Source organism: Manihot esculenta, chromosome 15, assembly GCF_001659605.2.
Source record: "Manihot esculenta cultivar AM560-2 chromosome 15, M.esculenta_v8, whole genome shotgun sequence".
Classification (NCBI taxonomy): domain Eukaryota; kingdom Viridiplantae; phylum Streptophyta; class Magnoliopsida; order Malpighiales; family Euphorbiaceae; genus Manihot; species Manihot esculenta.
In genome coordinates this window covers 32,178,296-32,196,663 of record NC_035175.2, presented here as the reverse complement: position 1 = coordinate 32,196,663, position 18,368 = coordinate 32,178,296, and the positions used below count along the sequence as shown (strand labels likewise).

Below are 18,368 nucleotides of genomic sequence, written 5' to 3'. Positions count from 1 at the left end.
TCTTCGATTTGAATTTCAAATAATCTTTTGACTGAGCTTTCCTTATTGGCTTTTGCTTCTGCACTTTCCTTATTTGAAAACTTTCCTTTTCTGAAAACTTTCCTTATTTGAAAACTTTCCTTATTTGGCACTTTCCATATTTGGCACTTTTTGGCAGTTTTAAGAGCATTTTCACCAGATTGTCTCTTTACACCTATTATCTGCAAAACATGATTAAAACCACAAAATTAGGCAGAAAAGATGCAAATCAACATCAAGAACATAATGATAAAGTGGACTAAAATATACTCTATCAAATACCCCCACATCTAGCCTTTTGCTTGTCCTCAAGCAAATAAACTTAATCAAACAAGCTTTCTTTGCTACTTGATCTTATTTCCACTTAAGCTCTTACTCAAGACACCTATTTTGAATCATTGCAGTGAAGAATATATGCATGAAGATTACTCACTTTCTTTCCTTGTTTCCCTTTACTTACCATGGCTAGGATTTGTTTTACTCAAGAGAGAGATTACGCATGCACATGTTCTTGTTCAGTTAAGACTTTTTCTAGCTTTCAGAGTGATTTGCCCTTACCTTGAAGTACTATGTTCAGCCTTTTGCACTTAAGTTTTGCTTGAAAAAGTCACCAACCTTTTGACGTGAATGTACATATTGGTGATACCCACCCCCAGTTACTCAGTTGGTCACCTGTCCAAGTGGCTACTAGCTCTGTTCATAGTCTTTCAACCATTGGAACAGTTTTCAATTGTGCTTATGAAGTCTAAGCCTTTGCTGAATTTCTTTAATCAATGCATTGGACAAATCAACACCAATTGCTAAATCAAGTCATGTTAAGTTTATTCACACAAATTTCAATTTATTCTCTCTAATGAGTGTCATCAATACATTTTTCACCATGGCAAGCTCAAAGATTCAATTCAAAAGGTAATTCTCAATCATGAATATAACTCACTGCAATTGATTCAACATAGTTTAAAGAGTCATCACATCAATGCGGTCATGGAAAGAGAAGCTCATCCAACATAGTCTATCAGTTTGAGTAGAGCAAAACAAAAAGAAGAAGATTGTGGTTGTGTGTGTTATTGAAAGCATAAATAAAAATAAACTGGAAGAAAAATAAAAAAAAATCGCATGAACTGAAACAAAAGGGAAAATTGCAAATCTGAAAGGGAAAACTGAAAGAAAAATTGCAATTCTGAAAGGAAAAAAAAAATTTCACATAAAACTGAAAGGAAAAGAAGAAGAAGAAGAAGAAGAAGTTCAAAGATATGCACCCCCACACCTAAATCATGCATTGCCCTCAATATATAAGAAACATAAAAGAGCAAAGGAAACCGAGTACTCCCCTGGGGTGTGGTGTGCATGGTGCGATCCACTTGATCAAGACTCAAGTAATTGGGCAAGGGAAAAGAGTCCCAACTGCATTGAGTAGAAAGTGTAGCACTCCTTTTGATTTGGTCATGAACCATCCTATTTCTTCCATGTACTCATGAAGTAACATGATTAGCTTCTCCTCTTTCAGATGAGGTGTGCCTCTAGCCCTTATGTTTGCATTTTTGAGATGATTGGGCAGCACTTTGAACTCCAATTCATGTTTCTCTATAGCTAGCTGCAATTTAGTACTGAATTCAGGCAAAACAAAATCTACCTTATCCGGAGGTTTGGGCAGGCATTGATCTGCATGGTCCTTTGGTTTAGGTGCTTGGAATACCATTTGTTTCTTGTGCGCATGGGCTGTTTGCGTTGGATCTATGGCTGAACTGGTTTTCGATTCCTCTTTCTGCGCAGGACTCACATGAAAGGGATGACTATCCTGTGGTTCAAGCTAAAGAGGCGTGCCTGGAATGCTTTCTGTCTGTGCAAGGTTGATCTGCGCATCAAGCTGAAGTGGTGCGATCTGCTTCTGTTCATTCTGCGCATGGCTGCAGTCCACCTGTTGGATGCAACAAACAGTGTCCTTCAGTTCTAGCTCTTTCTGGCTTTCTTCCCTGCATAGATCATTGTTTAGTATATCATCTTGATTTATATAAAAGACATCTTTGCTCAAAAAATCAATGATATCTAAACTATCAGTAAGTTCTGTTTGACCGGTTTGTTTGGAAAAACAGTATTCTGGTTGTTTCTCTTCAGCAGCTTATTCTTGTACTTGCGAGCTTTCATCATCTGTCTCATCATCTTGAAACTCTTCCTCTCTTCTTAGCATGCTTGCATTCATTGAGGTGGCCAATTGTCCTAGGTGCTGTTGGATGCTTTGCATAGAACTTGCTAATGTCTCCATCATTTTCTCAAGGTGCTGGTTGGTACTTGGAGGTTCTGGTTGGGCTTGATATCCTTGATAATCCTGGTAAATGTTAACCTCTGCATAACTGAAGTCTGGATAAGCTCCCCAACTTGGATTGTATGTGTTATAGTATGGATCATGTCTTGGCTGTTCATAGAATCATCCAAATGTATGTCCAGGCTGACTATTGAATCTTTCAAACGCATGCGCTGGTTGGTCATACTTATAAAGTGTAGGACATTGATCAGTTGGATGTCCTACATATGCACAGATCCCACATGGCCTAGGTGGCTAGGATGCTTGAACCTGTTGAACTAGTTCTATGGCAAAATCTTTCATAAAAGATGTCAGTTCAGAAATAGGAGATGAACTTACCTCATTGACTCCTCTCTGCAATTGCTTTTCTTCTCCATATTGCCTAGATGAGGCTGCAAGTGTTGAGATCAACTCTCTCATCTCCCTAGGTGTCTTGTCTGCAATGGATCCTCCACAGGCTACATCAATAAATCTCCTTTTTGATGAAAGTAGGCCTCCATAGAAGAATTCTATGAGTGCCTTATCTGAAATCTCATGTTGAGGGCAACCTGTACACAACCTTTTAAATCTTTCCCAATAATCATATAAATCTTCAGATGGTTTCTGTCTAATGCTTGAGATTTCTCTTCTAACACCAATAGCCTTATGAGTTGGGAAATATTTATTTAAGAAAGTTGTTACCATGTCATCCTAAGAAGTAATAGATCCAGGTGGTAAGTAAAATAGCCAATCCTTAGCATAATCATCAAGTGAAAAAGGAAAAGCTCTTAACTTAACATGATCTTCAGAAATACCTTGAGGTCTCATAGATGAATAGACAATATTAAATTCTTTCAAGTGCTTGTGTGGACTTTCATTTTCTAGACCTCTAAACTTAGGGAGAAGATGGATCAAACCTGTTTTCAGTTCAAATGGAACTGTCAGAGGTGGATAGGTGATGCAAAGAGGTGCTTGATCACCTATAGGTGTTGCCAATTCTCTCATGGTTCTTTCCCTTGGCATTGGGGCTCTCATGGTTGGATTTTCTTGAATTATTTGGTCATGGACAGTATGTCCATTATGAGCAGCACGTTGGGCATGAGGTTCAGCCATTGGTGCGGCTTGGTGGTGTGGTTCAATGGTTTCAGATGAGTGTTCTGCGCAGGGGACTCCTTCAGGTGCGATGGGAGCTTCTTCAGGCGAAACTACTTACTTTCCAAGTCTTCTGAGAGTGCGTTCAATTTTCAGATCGTAAGGCAGAGTATCCCTATGTTCAGATCTGGTCATGAAAGAAAAATAAACAAGTTAAATCAATTCCCCGGCAACGGCGCCAATTTTTGACTCACGGTTGTCGAAGCCGGTCAAAAATAACCTTTTCGGTTATCAACAATATTACTACTGCATATAGTGGTGAATGATAGAATCCACAGAGAATTGAAAACTTATCTATTTCTCTTAACAAGACCAAGAGAATTAATTGAATGAGAAACTGAAAGCAATTAACTGAAAGCAAAATGAAAATAAAGTGCAATAAAATTAAAATGGAGGGTTTTGAGATTGATTTGATTAAGCAACTACTGAGAGCAATTATGTAATACCCGGCTAGACTCCGGTATCGGAATTCCTACTGTCCGGTGGAAACGCGGATGTCGGAAACATCTAGAAGGGTAAAATCATGTTTTTATAGAATGTTTTAACGTATTTTATGAATTTAAGCAAAAAGGAATTGAGTTTTTAAATGAAAAAGACCAATGAGGCATTTCCAGGTTCGGCCGCCGAACCTCATGTTCGGCCGCCGAACTTGGATGAGATGTGGGGGCACGTTCGGCTGCCGAAATGTGGTCTGCCAGCCCTATATAAGAGCTCCATGGCCGAAACGGGCGAGTTTTCTCCCCATTTTCGGCCACGGTGAGTTCATGCTCTCCTTTGGTTCGTTTTTGATGTTTTTCCTCCGATCTTTCATATTTTAACAAGCTTTATGTTGATTTGAAGAGTTTTAAGCAAAAAGAGCAAGTTTGGAAGCTTGGAGACCAAAGAGTGGATTTCTCCATACCTCCAAGCCAGGATCATCTTTCCTCTCGATCTTCAAGAGGTAAGCTTAGATCCAACCTTTCTTGCATGATTTAAACTAGTTTTATGAAGATCTATGGGGTAGAAATGCATGATAGGTTATGGTTATGTTTTTGAGTTTATGTATATTTATGAACAATGTGGGTTGTTTGATGTATTGTAGATGGGGTTTAGGATAGTTTGAAGCCCCTAGGAGCTTGTATGCTTGAGTATGCATGTTGTAGAATAGGTTTATGCATGTTGAAAGGTTTGGGAGGCGTTTGTGCATGTTGGAGCTGAGTTTCTGCCACTTTGGAGAAACTCAGGTTCGGCCGCCGAACCCGCTTGTGGGAGCAGCCTTCGACTGCCGAAGCCTGCCCCTGAAAGAGGACTTTCGTCTCTGGAGGGCAGTTTTGGCCGCCAAAAGTGCCGCCGAACATGCATGAGTTTCGTCTCTGTCTGGGAGTTTCGGTCGCCGAAGGTGCCGCCGAACCTGCCTGACTTTCGCCTCTAGAGGGCCTTTCGGCCGCCGAACCTGCCGCCGAAAGTGCCCTGTCCAGCCCTCCTTTGCATGATTTATGTGATTGTTTCAAGGTGTTTTAGGGGGTTTTTGGGGAGTATTTTAGAGTTTTGATCATAGATGTTTGGTCCCTCATTTGAGTCCACCAGTGTAGGTTCGGACCCGAGGAACCGAGGACCCCAGCAGTGAGTCAGTCGCTTCAGAGTCAGTAGAGCTTCAGCCAGAGGTGAGTGGAACTAAACTTAATGTTTTAAATTGAGAAATTTAATGAAAGTTCAGCATGACTCACGCATCATGAATGCCATGTGATATATATTAGGATGTATGCATTAGAATTCACGAATATGTTGCATTGCATAAAATGTTGTTGATGTGGATGAATGTTGAATGACCCATTAGCCCTCATATGCTATGACATGATGATATGATATGGAAGTCCAGGTGTGGCCTGCACTACGCCCCTGGCACTATGTAAGAGAAAGACCGGGTGTGGCCTGCACTACGCCCCCGGCACAGTTGGTCATGTATGATATGTTATGTATAAGAGGAAGACCAGGTGTGGCCTGCACTACGCCCCTGGCATAGTTGGAAAAATGTAGAGGGCTAAGTGGTGACAAGTTCATCCTTGATATGATTAGTTGTGATGTGATGCATTCCATGAAAGCATGAACCTTTAATATAAATGTTTTATTATTCTGCTCACTGGGCTCTAGTAGCTCACCCCTCTCCCTTAACCCCCAGGTTTGCAGGTATAGGGTAGACCAGGAGGTCAGCAAGAGTAATGAAGTCTTGGTTATGTAATAGATAGTGTGGACATGAATAATGTTGAGATATTATGTTTAGTATAATCATGTATAAGTACAGTATAGAAATGTAATGTAATGATGTTCATGGATGTTAGAGGTGTGCTTGACCATAGAATGTTGTTATCCCTTTTAGTACATGATCTTAGATGTTTTATGATGTTTATGTAAACCAACTCAACACATGTTATGTCACCCATTGGGGCATTGATGAGATCCCAAAGAGGGGTCAATGTTTATGGTTATGTTTATGTTCAGTGCATGCACAGGTTGAGTTTGGTGTATGAGAGAATGAATGAAAGAAAAGTTTTAATTTTTATGTATATTGTTGATCATGTATGGGATTAAACAGGTTCACACGTTAAATGTTAGGCTTGCTACAGGTCCCGGCGGCCTTATGCCGACCTGGATCCTAGCGCCGGTAGCGGTCCGATTTTCAGGTCGTTACAAATTAAATAAGCGAATAATAAAATAAAAGGTAAATCAAATATGAGAAAGGTCTAGTTGAAGAGTTGGATCCACTTCAGTTGTTTGGATTGATCATTGAAACTTATGTTCTTTTGATTGATTCAATAGATTAGTTATGGAGATGGAAAACGCTTCTCACCACCATGTCTCTCCTTATGATTAAACCAATTAGGGAATGTCCTCTAATTAATTACTAATTAACAAATTGCCAAGGAACGTCCTTGGGCCTTAGGCATCAAACAATTGTTAACTGCATGAAGAGAGAGAGAGATCCAATCCTAACTACTCAAACGCATGAGATGTTGCTAGATCATATAATTTCCTTAGTTTTCACACCAAGTGTTCTTATGTTTGAATAATCAAAGCAATTATGGACTTAAAATTATCCAAACTAATAATATATTACCTTGCAATCAATAATCAAGTGGCCAATTTGATCAAAATAACAAAGCAATAATAGAATCAAGCATGAACTGTATGAATATTGAATAACCAAAAGACAAACAATGTGTGTTCAGATCTCACAATCCATAAAACAACCAAAGTTTCAACCAATCTTCAACTAGAATAAAAGGTTTCAGCCACTCATGACTGAATCAAAAACCAAAAATTAAAGAAAGGAAGAAGAAGAGATAGTGTCACTTGCAATCCCATAGGTGTGTCCAAGGGGGTCTGGAAAAAGCTGTGGGGAGGCTCCTTATGTGTCTTTTTATAGTTGAAAGTATTGCCCTAGGTCCTTACATGCTGCCCTTGCTGCCCAAGAGGTGCTTGCTGCCCAAGTTGTGTCTGAAAAGGAAAGAATCGTGTTGCAAGCTCTTCAGAAGGCAAGAGGCGCGCGCGGATGCTCTACAGAGGGAAGTTGTCACGCGTGGATGGATGTGTAGAAGGGAAAGTGAATCTGTCCAGCCTTTCCTTTTTAGATGGAGCCTTCGTTTGAATTTTGAATGTTGAATGCAGAAGAGGCAAGTGCGTTTTCATGAAATCTTGCTGCTTAAATAGAAAGATATGACTGCTGCAGTGTGTGCACATCTTTGAACAAGGAAAGAAAGATCTGCGATTTGAATTTCAAATAATCTTCTGACTGAGCTTTCCTTATTGGCTTTTGCTTCTGCACTTTCCTTATTTGAAAACTTTCCTTTTCTGAAAACTTTCCTTATTTGGCACTTTCCATATTTGGCACTTTTTGGCAGTTTTAAGAGCATTTTCACCAGATTGTCTCTTTACACCTATTATCTGCAAAACATGATTAAAATTGCAAAATTAGGCAGAAAATATGCAAATAAACATCAAGAATATAATGATAAAGTGGACTAAAATATGCTCTATCATTAGCCTATCTTCTGCCTTAGACAATGATATACTAAATTCTAGCAAGATTGATGTAGATTCCACGCCGACATCTATAACAGAGTTGCTGTGTAACAAGGTGTTTGGTGGTGTACCAGACATCTCTAAACCTCATTTTCTAGGATTTTTCTGTAGTCTGGCTTGCTCCATTAAGCAGTAATCAGCTTGCAGTACGTGTTTTTTGTAGGCTCTTAGGGATAATTTGAGAGAGCTGCTCCTCATGGTAAGCCATCCTCCCTTTCTTTCAACATTTTAGTTCTATTTCTTATTCGTTGACATCATTTCTCTTTTGACAATCTTTAGGAACTTTCATGGAGATCGATGCTCAAAATTGATCTATTCAAAGCTCTATGGACTGTCGTATTGAGGAGGAGAGATAGGACGAAAACTTAGCTGCCTCAATGGTGTCTCACGAGCACATTTTCAACTTCAAAGGGCAAGTTGCTGACCTTACTAGGTAGTTGGAGGAGCTAAGGGAAGAGGCCATCTGATCATCCTAGCAGGCATCTGTGGTAGAGCTCCAATAGGATGAGGCCCTCGCTCTACTGTCTTCCTTAGAAGAGACCTGAAGGCAGCACGATGAAGTTATGGCCTGCATCACTGTTCTCTAGAATGAACTCTGCAAACAAGCTGAGGATTTGAAGGGCCTAACCCTTATGATGGAGAACTCCTAACTCCAACAACAATAACTTCGCCATGAGGTCTCTACTCTGGAAGGCAGGTGTGCTTCTTTGCTGAGGGATGCCAAGGTTGCTGAAGAAAGGGTTAATCAGGCCTGCGAGGAGCGGGTCCAAGAGTTTAAGAACTCAGAAGAGCTCAAGTAAAAGATTTACGAGGAGGCCTTTTGCATGTTCTCTTCAGGCTACAATTAAGGCCTTAAAGCTGCTAGAGATGCCCCATCTGTTCCACTGGCCGACTTCCGAGCTCTTGAGTTTGACTCCAACCCTGCTACTTCTATTACCAATTCTATGGATGTAGCTAAACAATGAATAAAATTTTTATTTTTTGGACTTTCTGCATAATCTTATTGTCTTGTTTTTGAGATATGTTATTTTAATGCGCTTGGAAGTTTAATGTACTCCATAACTAATTGGGATGTCGTCAACTAAATATTTTATAATTCAACTAACTAAGTTAATCTTTTGAGCGAGTAATTGAGCTCGACTTATTTGCTAATAGAAAAGTTATCTTATGATGTAACCTATTTTCATATCGAGCATTATTGAATTTCATGAGTTAAGCAATTACTCTGTTCATTTGATATCGAAGTCATTTTTCAAGGCTAGTGTCTATCAAGTTCAAGATTTTCTTTGTCTTACTTTTCAAGTCGACTTACTTGGCACCACGGGTCAATTCTGAGGTCAGTGCCTGCCGTAATTGGAGTCTTCTTCTTTTACTTCTCAACTTGGCTTATTTGGCACCAGGGGTTAATTTTCGAGGCCGGTGCCTGCTGTAGTTGAGTTTTTCTTTGTTTTATTCCTCAACTCAGCTTATTTGGCACCAGGGGTTAATTTCCAAGACTAGTGCATGCCATGGTTGGATTTTTCTTTGCCTTGTTCCTCAACTCGACTTATTTGGCACCAAAGGTCAATTTTCGAGGCTGGTGCTTGCTTTGGTTGGGATTTTTCCCTGCTTCATTCCTCAACTCGGCTTATTTGTCACCAAGGGTTAATTTTTGAGACTGGTGCCTGCCATGGTTAGGATTTTTCCTTGTTTCATTCCTTAGCTTCGCTTATTTGGCACTAGGGGTCAATTTTCGAGATTAGTGCCTGCCGCGGTTGGGATTTTTTCCTATTTCATTCCTCAACTCGGCTTATTTAGCACTAGGGGTCAATTTTCAAAATCGATGCCCATGGTTGGGATTTTTTCCTCACATCATGCTTGCATTTTCAAATCAAACCTTCTAGAGTTAAAAGAAACAAGGAAGGGAATTTTATTTCCACTACATCAATATTATATTAATATTTCTATTAAAAGTACTTTTTAAAGTGCTAGATGTTGAAAGAATGGGGTTTTGGATTTCCTTGCGAATCTTCAAATCTGTATACTCCCAGCTTGACAACCTTTGTAACTCAAAAAGGTCCTTCCCAAGTCAGTGCTAGTTTGCCCACAGCGGCCCTGTTTTCAGTTGCCTCTAGCTTTCTCAAAGCTAAATCACTAACTTTTAGATTTCTCTCATGAGCCTTCCGATTGTAATACCTAGCTGTCCTTTGCTAGAAAGCTACTATTTGTATTTGTGCTTCGTCTCTAATTTCCTTAAGGGCGTCGAGGTTGCTTCTTAGCTTTCCATCATTGAGGCTTTCATCATTAAATTGAACTATAGGGACTACTGCTTCTATTCCATAGGCCAATTAGAATGGGGTCTCTTTCGTAGATGTTGGAGGTGTGGTTTGAAATGCTCACAAAAAGCTCGATAGCTCTGTGGCCCAATTCTTTTTGGCTCTATCTAATCACTTCTTCAGTCCTTGGAGAATATCTCTATTTGTCACCTTAGTCTAGCCATTTGTTTGTGGATGGGCTACTGAGGAGAACTTGTGCCATATCCCCATATTTCGAGTAAAATCCTTGATGACTTTGCAATTAAACTACTACTCATTATTTGAAATCAAGATCCTGGGTATTCTGAACTAGCATATAATGTTTCCCAATACAAACTCCACTATTTTCCTCGTGATATTAGGAATAGCCTCAGCTTCTGGCCACTTGGAAAAGTACTCAAATGTTACCACCACGAACCTCTTTTGCTCTACTATCTTTAAAAATGGGCCTAGTATGTCTATTCCCTATTTTGAGAATGGCCACGTGCTAGATATACTTGACTGCGACGTTGTTGGCATATTGATTCTCACATCTTCTCATGAAATCCTTTGCTTCTTTCTTCACAGTAGGCCAATAATAGCCTTGTCAAAAAATCTTGTTTGCCAACGTGGTAGCTCCCACATGAGCGCCTCACACTCCCTGATGTATTTCTCTAATTATCACTACTACTTATTCTGGCCCACACACCTCAACCATGGACTAGATTTCCCTCTTTAATACAACATTCCTCTTAACACTTGGTAATTAGTGGCCTTAGTTGCGATCCTTCGAGCTTCTATTTTGTCCTTCAAAATTTTTTGTTTTTTAAGGTACTCTATATATGGGCTCATCCAGCTCTGCTCTCCGTCCACTTCCATTATCGAGGTTGGCTTCTCAAAGGTCGGGAAATGTACCTGTTGCACATACACCTCATACAGGAGTTGCTCTAGCTCTTCCATTGATAGTTTCCTAAGTCAACCTCCTCATTTTCATCTCGATGTATCTGCTCTTATCAGACCGTTATTCCTTGGTCGGTCAATTCTTTTTCTAGTGTTGTACCTTGTTTAGATACTTTTGCATAACTGGATCTCTAGCCTAGTATACACCCTTTATCTGGTTTACAACCAACTGTGATTCGCTGCTTATCTTAAGGTCGGGCACTCTCACTTCTATGGCTATTTGCATACCATTTATTAGGGCTTCATATATGGCCACGTTGTTGGATGCCAAAAAGTTAAATCGCAAGGCGTAGCATACCTTGAATTCACTGGGTCCTTTTAAGAGGACTCCTGCTCCACTCCCAGCTGAATCTGACACTCCATCTACAAATAAATTCCAAGAAAATTCTTACTCCAGTCTGCATACTATTTCTCCTTCCCCCAATAGGGGAGACACCCTGACTTGTTCTTTCATAGCTTGGTCAAACAAACACTTAGCTATAAAAGTCCACTAAAGCTTACACTTTGATGTTGTTCTAGGTCGATAAATGAGACAATACAAACTTATTTCTATCGACTAGGCCAGCATCCATCCTGAAGTTTTAGGCCTATGTAGGATCTTCTTCAAGGGTTGGTTTGTCATCACTACCCCCTAATGGTCCTCCAAATACATTTTAAACTTCCTTATTGCCAAAAGTAGAGCAAAGGCCAACTTCTCTATCTTCATATACTTGGTTTCTGCATCTTTGAGTACCTTGCTGATGTAAAAGATTGGTTTTTGAACTCCTTCTTCCCTTACCAGCACGACGCTCATGACTTGTTTTGATGTGGCTAAGTAAATCAGGAGTTCTTCTCCAGCCAAGGGACTGCTATGTACGTGTGTGGAACTAGGGTATTTTTTGAGATCGTAAAAAGCCTTTTAGCAATCTTCTGTCCATTCAAAGCTGAGTACCTTCCTTAATTTTTTGAAGAAGGGGAAACACCTTTCCGCCGACTTGGACATGAATTGGTTAAGCGCCACAACTCATCCTGTTAGCTTTTGCACATCCCTCACACAGGTCGTTTCAGACATGTTCAGGATGGCTTCAACCTTTTTTGGATTCGACTCTATACCCTTTCCACTTTCCATGTAGCCTAGGAACTTTTCCTCTCGAATGAAAAAGACACACTTAGGTGGATTCAACCTCATTTGGTATCATTGTCACACCATGAATACTTCTTTCTGATCAATTAAATGTTGTTCGAATGTTTTTCTCTTAACTATTATGTCGTCAGCGTACACTTCCACAATTCTTTCTATCTGTTCTTCAAAGGTTTTATTCATTAGGCATTAATAAGTTGCCCCGACATATTTCAGTCCAAACAGCATGGCTTTGTAATAGTTATTCCGTCCTTAGTAATAAATGAAGTTTTCTCCTCATCACTTTTATCCATAAGGATTTGATGGTATCCCGATATAGCATCCAAAGATGATAAATAATCAAAGCTGGCTGTCAAATCAATCAATGATTAATATTAGGAAGCAGATAATAATCTTTGGGACAGGCCTGGTTTAAGTGAAATCTATACACATGCTATACTTCCCATTGTTCTTCTTAACTAGCACAAGGTTGGCTAATCATTGTGGATACATAACTTCTCTAATGAACCACGCTTCCTCTAACTTCTCAACTTCATCTTTTATGGCTTCTTGCTTTACTCAGCCAAAGACTCTCTTCTTTTGCTTCACTAGCTTTGCATCAGGAAAACATTAAGCTTGGGTCATCACTTTTAGACTGATTCTCGATATATCAGAAGGCTTCCAAGCTTGGAAAACATGCCTTCATACTAGAGTCATTGTCGTGTCTTCTGATTCTGCATCAGGCTTAAATTTATACTAAAAACTTTATCCTTTTCCAGCTCTGCCAGTCAAAAAGTCTCTAGTTCATCCATGGGTTCAATTCTAACTTCCTTGCCTTTATCCTGGACTTCCAAGACTTTGGGATCGACCTCCTCCTCTCTAATCATCTGCTCCTCGACTATGGCTAAGTAAATTGCCCTAGCCTATTCTTGGCGTCCTTGGACCCAAGTGTGATCCATCAGTGGCAGAGTCAGTCTGCCAGTATAGTTCAGAGTATGTGATGAGTAGGTACCTTCCAGCCGACCTTATGGTTCTAGATTTGACTGTTTGATGTCATTCTAGGGATGGATTGGCTAGCTACTCGTGGTGCTACCTGAGTCTACAGAGACAAGGTAGTCAGTTTCAGAGATCAGGATGGATCAGAGGTTGTCCTTGGAGGGGACAGAGTATGAGTGCCTAGAAGTTTGATGTCAGCCCTTCAGACTCATAGGTTGCTCAGGAAAGGTTGTCAGAGGGTTTCTAGCTCTTGTTGGAGAGTTTAGCAGTCAGGTCAGGGAATCAGCCTCAGTGCCCGTAGCTAGAGAGTTCTTAGATGTTTTTTCCAGACGAGCTGTCAGGTTTACCACCTGTCAGGGAGATAGAGTTTGGAATAGGAGTGGTGTCTGGACCCAGAACCATTTCCATTCTTCCCTACAGGATGGCACCGACAGAGTGGTAGTAGTAAGAGTAGTGGCGAGACTTGGTAGATAAGGCTTTTATCCTACCTAGTACCTCACCCTGGAGTGTTCCAGTGTTGTTTTGGGAAAAGAAGGATGGATCCTTGAGACTTTGTAGCGACTGTAAGCAGTGAAACAAGGTCACTACCAAGGACAGGTATTCCCATTCAGGATTGATGATCTATTGGATCAGCTAGCAGGAGCTGGTTGTTTTCCTAGATAGATCTGAAATCCGGGTACGACCTATTGAGAGTTAGAGAAAGTGTAGCAGTGAGAAGAGAGAAGCATGTTTCAGAGTGCGCAGCGGAAGCTTGTTAAGGTTTAGGAGGAGGTTGAGGTATTGCTGGAGGTGTCTCCTACGAGAGGGTGATTCGTTATGAGAAGAAGGGTAAGCTAGCTTTAAGATACATCGGACCCTTTGAAATCCTGCAAAGGATTGGGGATGTATCCTACCAGTTAGATTTACCTGCTTCATAGAGGAGATCCATCCGATTTTCCATGTTTTCTTTGTTTGAGAGTTCGTGTCGAATCCGAGTGAGGTTCTTTATGAACCAGAGCTGAGGATCTCAGGGGATCTCACCTATGTTGAGTAGCTAGAGCGGATCATAGACACGCAGAGTAGAGGAAACAAGGAAATTCCAGTGGTGGAGGTCCCTTAGAATCACCTTAGTATGTATAGTGTGCTTGGGAGACCGAGAGTTTATACTCCAGTAGTACCGTGCCTCTTTTATGTTGAGGTTATGTGTTTATGTTTATGTTATGCTTTGCTATGCATGAGCTAGTTGAGGAACATTCGGGGACGAATGTTCTTAAGGGGGGAGATTGTAATACCCGGCTAGATTCAGGCATCGAAATTCCTACCGTCCGGTGGAATCTCGGATGTCGGAGGTTCCTAGAAGGGTAAAACAAAGGTTTTCTAAACTGTTTTTACATGTTTTGAGGGATTTGAGCAAGAGAAAAGTGAGTTTTGAAAGAAAAGACCAAGGAGGCATTTGCCAGGTTCGGCCGCCGAAAGTGAAGTTCGGCCGCCTAACATGGGATAGTTTAGGGGGCACGTTAGGCTTCCGAAAGTGGCTTTCTTTCGGCCGCCGAACCCCATGTTCGGCCTCCGAACGTGGTGAGGTTTTGGAAGCAGGTTTGGCCGCCGAAAATGGTTGACCAGGCCACCTATAAAAGGCCCCTTGTCCGGAAAATGGGGGAGTTATCTCTCCATTCTTGGGCATAGGTGAGTTCATGCTCTCCTTTGGTTGTTTTTATGATGTTTCTTCAAATCTCTCAAGGTTTTTATGAGTTTTACCTTTGTTTTGAAGAGTTGTGAGCTTTGCTCATGGTTTTGGAGCTTGGAGACTTTCAGGGCTTGGATTCTCCATATCTTCAAGTTTGGGTCGCACCAACTCTCGTTCTTCAAGAGGTAAGTGTAGATCCTTAGCTTTTATGATGTTTTAACTGAGTTTTATGAAGGGAAAAGGGTTAGGAATGCATGAGTTGCATGGTTGTGCATGATAGGTTTTATGTACCCTTTGTGCATATATGTGTATATGTGGTTGTTGCTAGGGGTTTAGACTAGTTTTTGAGCCCCTATATGCATGGTTAAGGGCATATGCATGTTTTGGAGAGGTTGGATGCATGTTTTGGGTGGTTGGAAGGTTTGGGAGGCTTGTATGCATAAGAGGCTGAGTTCTGGATGAACTCAGGTTCGGCCGCCGAACCTGCCTGTGGATGCATGGTTTGGCCGCCTAACCTTGCCCCCGAAAGTTGAGTTTCGGATCTGGAGCAGACTTTCGGCCGCCGAAGGGGCTGCTGAAAGTGCCTGACTTTCGGATCTGGAAAGGGTGTTCGGCCGCCAAAGGTGCTGCCGAAGGTGCCCTGTCCAGCCTTCCTTTGCCCGTTTTTTTGATGCATGTTTAAGATGTTTTAGGGGGTTTTTGGGGGAATGTTTAGAGTTATGTTAGAGTGATTTGGTACCTCATTTGAGTCCACCTTTGTAGGATTGGACCCGAGGAACCGAGGAGGCCCACAGAGTTAGCTGGTCCAGAGTTAGCCCAGCAGTTGCTAGAGGTGAGTGGAACTCAATTATGTCTTTAAATGAATGTTTTAGCATGTTCCATGCATCATGAATGCCATGTCTATAGTAGGTTGTATTGCATTAGTGTTCACAAAGATGATGCATTACATTGTTTATTGTGGATGTGGATGGACAACAGGACGACTCATTAGCCCTCTAGTTTTATTGCATGTAACAGAAGTCCTGAGGAGCCCCTTGAGGGCCGGGCACAGAGCTATGTATGTAACAGAAGTCCTGAGGAGCTCCTTCGAGGGCCGGGCACAGAGTAGAGGGAGTTTTGAATCAGTCCATCCTTTATGTGATTTACTGTGATGTGATGCATTCCATGATGGCATATGTTTTAATGTTTTTATAGTTCTGCTCACTGGGCTTTATAGCTCACCCCATTCCCTTAACCCCATGTTTTCAGGGCCACAGAAGTCAGAGTCAGCAAGAGTAGAGTTTGGCTATGGTTATGTTTATGTAATAGAAGTGTAGTGGACATGATGTAAAGTAAGGTTATGTAATGTAAAGACATGTTATAGCATGTAATGTATACAGAGTTATAGTATTGTGCTTGACCCTAGTGTATGGATAATCCCTTTGTACATGGATCTTTTATATGTTTATGATGAACCAGGCTTAACAGATGATATGTTAACCCAACTGGAGCATTTGATGAGGACTCCAGTAACTTACAGCTACAGAGTGGTACCAGAGCAGGTATCAATTTCAGAGCATGCTCAGGTTAAGCCTGGTATATAGAGAAAAGTTTACAGTTTTTATGTTTATGGTTGATCATGTATGGGATTATACCAGATGTATAGAGTGCATAGTAGGCTTGCTACGGGTCCCGGCGACCTTAAGTCGATCTGGATCCTAGCGCCGGTAGCGGTCCGATTTCCGGGTCATTACAGATTGGTATCAAAGCCCTAGGTTCATATGATCGGACCTATAGGGTATGGAGAGCCCTAGGTTCATATGATCGGACCTATAGAGTGTCGGGCTCATAGAGGTTATAGTAGGGCAAGCACAATAGTCAAGATCATGTCCACTAGGATAGGATGTGGAGTCCTGTCTTGTATGATGATGTGTAATGCTATGATTTTATGCATGTGCATTGATGATATTGTGGATGGATATTGGATGATCCTCTAGCCCTCAGTATGACATGTTATGCTATGATATGAGATGGAAAGTCCAGGTGTGGCTTAATCGCCCCTGGCACAGAGTAAGAGAAGACCAGGTGTGATTGTATCGCCCCTGGCACAGAGTATGATATGGATATGTAGAGGGCTCTTGGTGACAAGTTCATCCTTGATATGCTATGTATGTGATTGGGTTCATGTGTTTTCACATGGACCATATGATGCTATGCTTATATGATATGCTATGTTTGCTGTGGGTTCATGTGTAACCGCATGGGCCATGTGATGCTATGGTTTCTGTGTGTGTGCTCTCTTTCTAGCAGGCAGGATGTGAGGTACTCGTTGATCTACGGGATTGACAGGAGTTCCGCTTGAGAGGAAAGGTATAGATTCTTTTCCCCCTGTTTTGCTAAGAGCGCAGTAGTGTAGCATCAGCAGAGAGGGTTCATCAAGGGACCCTAGGAGGTCTTTTGATGCAGTTAGAGGAAGACTGTATCCTCGATGGATGTCAGCTGATGTGAGAGTATAGCAGAGATGGATGTTCAGAGAAGAGTTAGTAGCTAGAGGTTAGTGTGCCAGAGAAGGGCATAAGAGAGTTGCTAGGAGGTGCTCTGGCCTCGGGTTTCATAACCTCAGGTACAGGGAGAGTTGATCTCTCATCTCTGCGTGCAACCCCCTACAAGAGGTGTAAAGTGGGGCAGAGCTACGAGGAAGAAGTAAGAGTAAGCTTAGGAGAGGTTACAGTCCGGTCTGGGATTAAGTGGTGGTTGAGCTCCAGTTCAGACAGTTCTGGATGCGTGAGGTGTGGAGACTACACGAAGGAGTCTGTCGGTATGGGACTACGGCATGTTAGATGCGAGCAGGAGGGGCACATGGCATGTGAGTGTCCTACTGCGCCCTGGTTGGCATAGTCCCAGCGGATGACTTCAGGCAGTGTGGCTCAGTCAGTAGCTCCAGCCATGTCTTAGGGCAGTGGTTGAGGCAGAAGGAGAGGGTTAGCCTTTTCTTCTGTAGGTTCCCACAGAGAAGTTCCGTCAGCTTTGGCTCGGATCTTCACCCTGACTTAGCAGGAGGCTAACACATCGAACACGGTGATGTCAGGTACGTTCACTTGTGGATGTTCAGATGTGTATACTGTTCTTTTGGACCCTGATGTTTCTCTTTCCTTGTTGCTTTGAGAGCCGTAGAGAGAGTGGGTTGATAGCTTCTGGGCTTAGAGTGTCCTCTTTGGGTTAGTAAGACCCAAGTGTGATCCATCAGTGGCAGAGTCAGTCTGCCAGTATAGTTCAGAGTATGTGGTGAGTAGGTGCCTTCCAGCCGACCTTATGGTTCTAGATTTGACTGTTTGATGTCATTCTAGGAATGGATTGGCTAGCTACTCGTGGTGCTACCTGAGTCTGCAGAGACAAGGTAGTCAGGTTCAGAAATCAAGATGGATCAGAGGTTGTCCTTGGAGGGGACAGAGTATGAGTGCCTAGAAGTTTGATGTCAGCCCTTCAGGCTCATAGGTTGCTCAGGAAAGGTTGTCAGAGGGTTTCTAGCTCTTGTTGGAGAGTTTAGCAGTCAGGTCAGGGAATCAGCCTCAGTGCCCGTAGCCAGAGAGTTCTTAGATGTTTTTTCCAAATGAGCTGTCAGGTTTACCATCTGTCAGGGAGATAGAGTTTGGAATAGGAGTGGTGTCTGGACCCATAACCATTTCCATTCTTCTCTATAGGATGGCACCGACAGAGTGGTAGTAGTAAGAGTAGTGGCGAGACTTGGTAGATCCGACCTAGTACCTCACCCTGGAGTGTTCCAGTGTTGTTGTGGGAAAAGAAGGATGGATCCTTGAGACTTTGTAGCAACTGTAAGCAGTGAAACAAGGTCACTACCAAGGACAGGTATTCCCATTCAGGATT

The 18,368-nt window shown here is 41.8% G+C and overlaps 1 non-coding gene across 1 annotated transcript; it reads left to right on the top strand.

Moving 5' to 3' along the window:
* Window positions 1-2,849: 2,849 nt before the first annotated feature.
* Window positions 2,850-2,956, top strand: LOC122722010. The gene has a single exon (XR_006348860.1). It is a non-coding gene; the product is annotated as a small nucleolar RNA R71 (small nucleolar RNA).
* Window positions 2,957-18,368: the final 15,412 nt, after the last annotated feature.